Here is a 6,445-nt window from a genome sequence, read left to right as displayed (position 1 = left end):
ATATACAAAAATTATTAAGTGCATCTTTATTATTGAACTAACACCTTTCTTTTTATTTTTCTTTCACTGACTAGTAACCTGGCTGGCAACTAACATCCTTCCTCGCAACAACTTCATGCGGGCGCCTGACGCGGGCTGACGTTCTACACAGGTACCACGCGAGAATTAGAGGAGGCCTTGGTCGGCAAGACTAATCAAACAAAAAACAACTAATCGATGGAAGGAGAATGTGGACCCCGGCCCGGCTTGGTGTTATATTGATCAGCAGCATGTTTCTAGACTGATTAATTTTAACTTAACAAAAACAGATTGTGCTGGTGTTAGTGATAAAATATTCACAAATGTAGTTGAGCTTGTTGACAGTTAAAAAAAAAACTACGTTAAGTCTTCCAACTTACTGGAAAGTAACATTTAAAATATGCACAAATTGCTCAAATGCTGAGAGAATCAACTATTTTTTTGATTTTCGCGATAACTGCTGCATAAACAATAACTATGAATTAACCCATCTGACAGAAATTTGCATAATACAGAGACTATTGATAGTGATAGATGGTCCATGTGAGCAGTTGATAAGTGCGTATCAATCAGTGATGACCGAAAGTGTCGAGTAGTTCATAGTAAAGCTACTTACTTTTTAGCCCGTTAAAACACCTCTAATGATGGACTGCCTACCTTTTGATATGCATATCAGTGTTTAGACAATTCAGGAATCGAATTACATGTATATCTTAAAACCCCCATTTGACTAATGCCTTTCCTTACGAGAAAGTGTTCAAATTGACCCTATTTTAGCGTTGTATAATATAGCATATTGCGCATAATGACTGGTGTAGCTCGTTATGTGAAAGTATCGGGGTATTTGTGCTATGTGCGTGCTTTCGTTGGCATCTTGATAAATTCCTGAGGGCAGTACATCATTATTGATTCGTATGGTAACTCGTTCCTTACCATCTACATCGCGTCTCGCTGGCATTTTACTTAAAAGAAAAGGATTTGCGCCGTTTGCCAGTTTTCTAGATGGTCAGTGGTACATCGCGTATATACTCTCCGAGAAAAGCGAGGGTAAAAGTACGTTAGATTTGAGAAAGACCAGTATTTGTCAGTAAAGAGTTCTTATCAATAGTTATATTTTTTTTCAAGCACAGAGTGCCCTAGCTTATATTATGTTTAGTTTTGCATACTTGTTAAAAATAGATAGAAGAATACTAGAGATTTCTCTCTCTCTCTCTTTCTCCACTTAAAACATGAGATCTGAAGTTATACGAATAGATCTGAAGAGACTCATATCATCGCGAACATATCTTTCTCTCGAGTTCTTTTGCAAACAAGAAAATTTGCTTTTTGTTTGGTTTGGAATGATATATCAAATGTACACGATTGACTTCTCGTTGGGAGCATCGTCAATAATCAAATATCTCCTGTGCTGTGATGTTACATATCCCGTCGCTTATAAATAGTTTAATAACGAATCTCGACACCGATTGCCGCATTGAAATTGTATTTAGCTACATATCGCAACTGAACAAAATCAAAATATTGAAAATTTCAAAAATATCACTTGGAAGTTGTTTTATATTTGTATTAAAGTGTTACGATGGTTTAGTGAATATTGTGGAGATAGATGCCATGATAGAAATAAAAATAATAGGGTTTAAAACGTAGCATATCTTAATAAAAATGCCTGTTCAGATAATGGTATTTATAGATATATAAATATAAATATATATATATATATATTATATATGTATTTTCATGACATTTTGTACTCGTTACAAGTGAAAGGGGTGCTCTTAAAGAATCATAATTGAATTATCATAATTTATGAATTTATTTTCGAACGTATTATCTCGAGGCTGTCTTCCATGTGGTAAGATTTTTCTCGTATTTGCAGATGTATATTTGTTTTGTTTTTTTGAAAGGTGGCAAGGCCGCATTGTAATACGTTAAGATCTGGTGAACTCTTTTAAGCTACAGGAAAAATATGTTATGAAAACTTGAGTTAAGAAGTACTTAACATTAATCTGTAATGTATGGTTAGTTTTTTTTTGTATGTAGAGAAGTAGACCAATATTGTCAACATTATTAGATGACTTGTTCCATACGTTAATTAGATGATAATTTTCTTTAGAAACTTATATATCCTGGATTCATCATCACCTAACTTGAATTCATCACTTGTAATCTATACACTACTGCTTGTATTGAGTGGCAAGTTTCGCCATGTTGAATCTCAAATCACGTTAGACTTTCTAAATACGAACAGACATTGTGAAACTTGCCCAGAAATGTTTTTTATTTCCTTTTACTGAGCGCTGAAGTCGGTACATTCAATGGTGCGTAATTCTATAAGTGCCTTATAAAGACATAGGAGAAATAGAATGAAATGAAATTCCTGTGTTTGAAGCTATGTATATTCATGTATATTATATATGTGGATATATAGATGTATATATATTAACGTGATATGTTTGCAAAATGAACAAAACACTTATTGTACGTATGATAAATGAGGCTGAATCTCTGCGCTTTATATTCTAACTTGTATTCTAGCAGCTGAAATTCACTAACCTGAAAAAGTTTAATTTAATATTCAATAACTTTTGATTTATTTTTTGAGACATGTATTTGGAGCGGGTAGCAACGTTTATCGGTCACCAACATTTCACATAATAGACCACCTCCAAATGTATGGCTCGATTCTGACATAACCATTGATTCTTGAGACCAAGGATTTATATTTTCTAAATTCATCAATTCTACCTAAAAAACGGTCAGATTTATTAATTCAGTAGATCCCAAGGTCAGAAACATGGTAAATCTTTGGTTATGTAACTAATAATTAATCAGCTTTAATCAGCACCCAGTTTATATACAATATACTTGTTATAATTCAACTTGTTTGGAGAGTTTAACATTTGTAACTTTGATAACTTTTCCAATAAAATTCACGAAATGTAGATTTGCTTGATTAATCTTTTCATGACTAACCTCTGACACATCACAGTTTATGTCCATGCACGTTTAGTAGTATTAACCAAACTACTACTCGCTACTGAAATTCAAACTCCCTCGCTTGCCAGAGATAGTGCCGAGACGGGATTGAACGTTGGTGCGCTTAACATTCTTAACCATCGAGTGATTTAATGCATCCTTATGCGATGTAAATTGAATCTATGCTCGGCAATAAAAGCTAATCATATTAAGGATTGATTGAGCCTGGCTTAAAACCCTGAACCACGTAAAAAATCACTCATGATTTTATTCCCAGGTATAGTGCAGGTACAGAGCTCTATTCAGGTTTTAACGAATCTTAACGAATACGGTCAAATCCGCTTAATTCGTATCAGATTTCAGCCTGATGAGAATTTCGGTCGATTCAAGACGAATTAAGTGAGTTCGACTGTAGTCATCAGTAAGTCGATGAATACAAACGGTTCAAGGTTTTCGTTGACTGCTCCATACGTAACATCTCACACACCCGAAATTGCTAATCATTATAACATCGTGCATGCTTCATTAGTGGTTAATCTAATCATAACGAGAACACAGAGATATCAGCTTCATCGACAACAAATACGTTAGAGAAAAGGAAGAAGATGACTCCATAAACAATGGTGCGCTTGCTGCCAAACAGGATATTTCAGCCAAAAATTTGATAAACGCAACATTTTTATTATGTCTTCCCCCAGTCTAATATACCCGTCCCTTAACTGACATATGCTCAAAATTCTTTTTTTTTCATAGTTTTTAACTAATTGATAAAACTGCACTGTTTATTAGAAAGTGCTTATTCTTTTCTGAAAGTTTTATTTTACAACGTGACAACTCCTCCGGGCGTTGTTTTCACTTGTAATCATGCAAATGATGGTTTTTCCGGCCAGTTTAACCTCAATCAATTAACAAACAATAATGCACGGGTAGATCGTATCTAATTCTGTAAAATTATTTTTCAATGCTTTTGTTGACGACATAAACACATGCATCATAGGAAATATCCATGACTTGCATTATTTATGGTCTTTGTAATATAATTTATCCCCCTATACTTAGTCCTCTGTAAATAATTCTTGACAAAATTTAATTTATTTGCAGCACTATTTATTTTGGGATATTTATTTAAAAATCATATTCAAACTAAACTATTATTCATATTTTGTTTAGTCAACTATCGACCAGTTTGTCAAATACCCTTTCTTGTTTTTTTTTTATTATAAATACTATTTATTGCATGTGAAAAAGTGAACGAAAGCATTGCATGAAAAATCAGATATTAACTTATTATTTATTAATTCGTAATCAAATTAAACAATATTGTTATGTGATTGTAATAAATTATTCAGAAAGAAATTAATAAAACTGCTTTGTTCTATAATTTTAAGTTGCATTGATTCTATGTTCTTGTATTTTCATAATTAACACAGTAATGATTTTCATGCTCCATCGAATCATGACCGAACTGACATAGACATCATGTATAGACATGTAGGCCTTCATATTACATAACTACAAGACATGCCTGAAATAAAGATATCTGAATCAGATTGTTGTTACGGGTGAACAGATTTGAATTCACACTAGTTGAAAGTGCGCCCGCATGATGTCTGTGTCTTCAAAAACAATGTGATTTGAACCGTAACGAACAATTATTTTCCCAATGGTTTCACAAACTTTAATCGGCTAAAATTCTTGATTATCTAATTACCATATTTGATTGACTAGCTAAATTATCGTAAACTTTGAATCTAACCACTAAGATTTATCTATTACTAACATATACATCTAGTTATGTAACAACCTGTGGGCAGTTAAAAAATAATCTCCTTAAGACTTATTCTAATCGATAGAAGATCAGCCTAAGTTTGATGTGCTACCTAACTTACTTCACAGATTTTATTATCTCGGTGCATTCGAAAAGTATAGGCATGAGATTTGTTTACAGTAGTAAGCGATGGAAAGCTGAAAACTCGTGTTGCATGGTCATTAACCAGAAATACTGAAGCCAGGTGTATGTGATTCCTGAAATAGCTCACCGACTAATATATATATATACATATATATATATGTACATAGAGGTCATAAGGCACTAAGTATGAAGTCACAGATTATATAGCTGAAAGCTTTGGGGTAATTGCGTCGTCAAATAAAATGTTTTTAATGTGCAGTGGGGAAGATAAATTTTATTTGATGTGCCAATCCAGCAAACAAATTCTTTACGGTATTGAATAAAAGCTGTTTTAGTTGGCTGGCTAGCCCGTGCAAGTATGCGTCTGATATTTGCATAATTATCCTTCACAAAGAAACAGCTCGGTGTATTCCAGTACTCTTATAGAAATATTCGGACTTAGAATTAGGGCATGTTGATTCAAAGTGAAATTCAGTTTTCTATAGGCGGATATTCATTCAAGAAGAACAACGAACACAAATGTTCTTGAGAATTTATGGCAAGACCTGTAGGGTTTCTGTTTAGAAACTTGCCTATACCACGTCTATTGTGAATAATCTACACGACACTTAAAATATTATTTTTTAGCAGCGCTGTTGACATTTTTATTTCCGCAATAAAGGAGTATTAATAGAGTTGAATAGGATCAGCAAACTAGCGAGCTAATTACATATTTTTAATGTATTTTAAACGACGATAGGCTACAGAAAAATATTTATTTTAGAGCCAGAGTTTTTTGCCTTTGGCAAAGATAATAACAGGACAAAGAGCGTTGTAGATGAACGCAAAGAAACAAAGACAACTGACGTTGTAAAAACTCTACCGCTATGCTCATGTAAATACAACTGCCTTTAGAATGAAATTGACTTCGTTATATCGGGGCATTCGTTTTATAATGATCAAAAATAGTATTAAGTCTGTTATTGGATATCATAAAAAAAAAAGGGATCTTCTCATCTGGACAACTTTTTAGCTTTCATGGGAGAGTCCAATATGTTGCCGAGGTTGGGTTATTCATCATCATAACCGCCATCTATACGGAGAAATGTGTACTGTTTTGATAAGTTACTGTTACTGAAGTTTTTAAAATGTTCTGTTAAAATAAGATTGTTAAACGTTTATCTCTCAGGAAATTTTTATTATTCAATTGCTCGGAGTTAAACCTATCCATAAATTACTAATAATGATAATATAGTTTGAAAAACATTACCAGTTCTTAGAGGAAAATCTATGAAATTTAAATTTGTACTAATGCATAATATGGGAATATTGAGATTGTTATAAAAAATCGCTTAGGATAAACTACTGCTGCTTCATCAGATATTTATTGCGCGTTCATTTTTATAACTGCTATTCGTAAAGATTTCTATGAAAGTGTGAATGTTGGATTTCGATCTGTAACGAATAATTCACTTCCAGTTAAAACAAGTTCATTGTTCAGTATTAAAAACATATATTAAGTGTAAATTATTGCAAAGAAATCTCAGCTTTTTTTCGTAG

Source organism: Tubulanus polymorphus, chromosome 1 (assembly GCF_964204645.1).
Source record: "Tubulanus polymorphus chromosome 1, tnTubPoly1.2, whole genome shotgun sequence".
NCBI classification, from domain to species: Eukaryota; Metazoa; Nemertea; class Palaeonemertea; order Tubulaniformes; family Tubulanidae; genus Tubulanus; species Tubulanus polymorphus.
Note: the sequence above shows the minus strand (reverse complement) of the source record.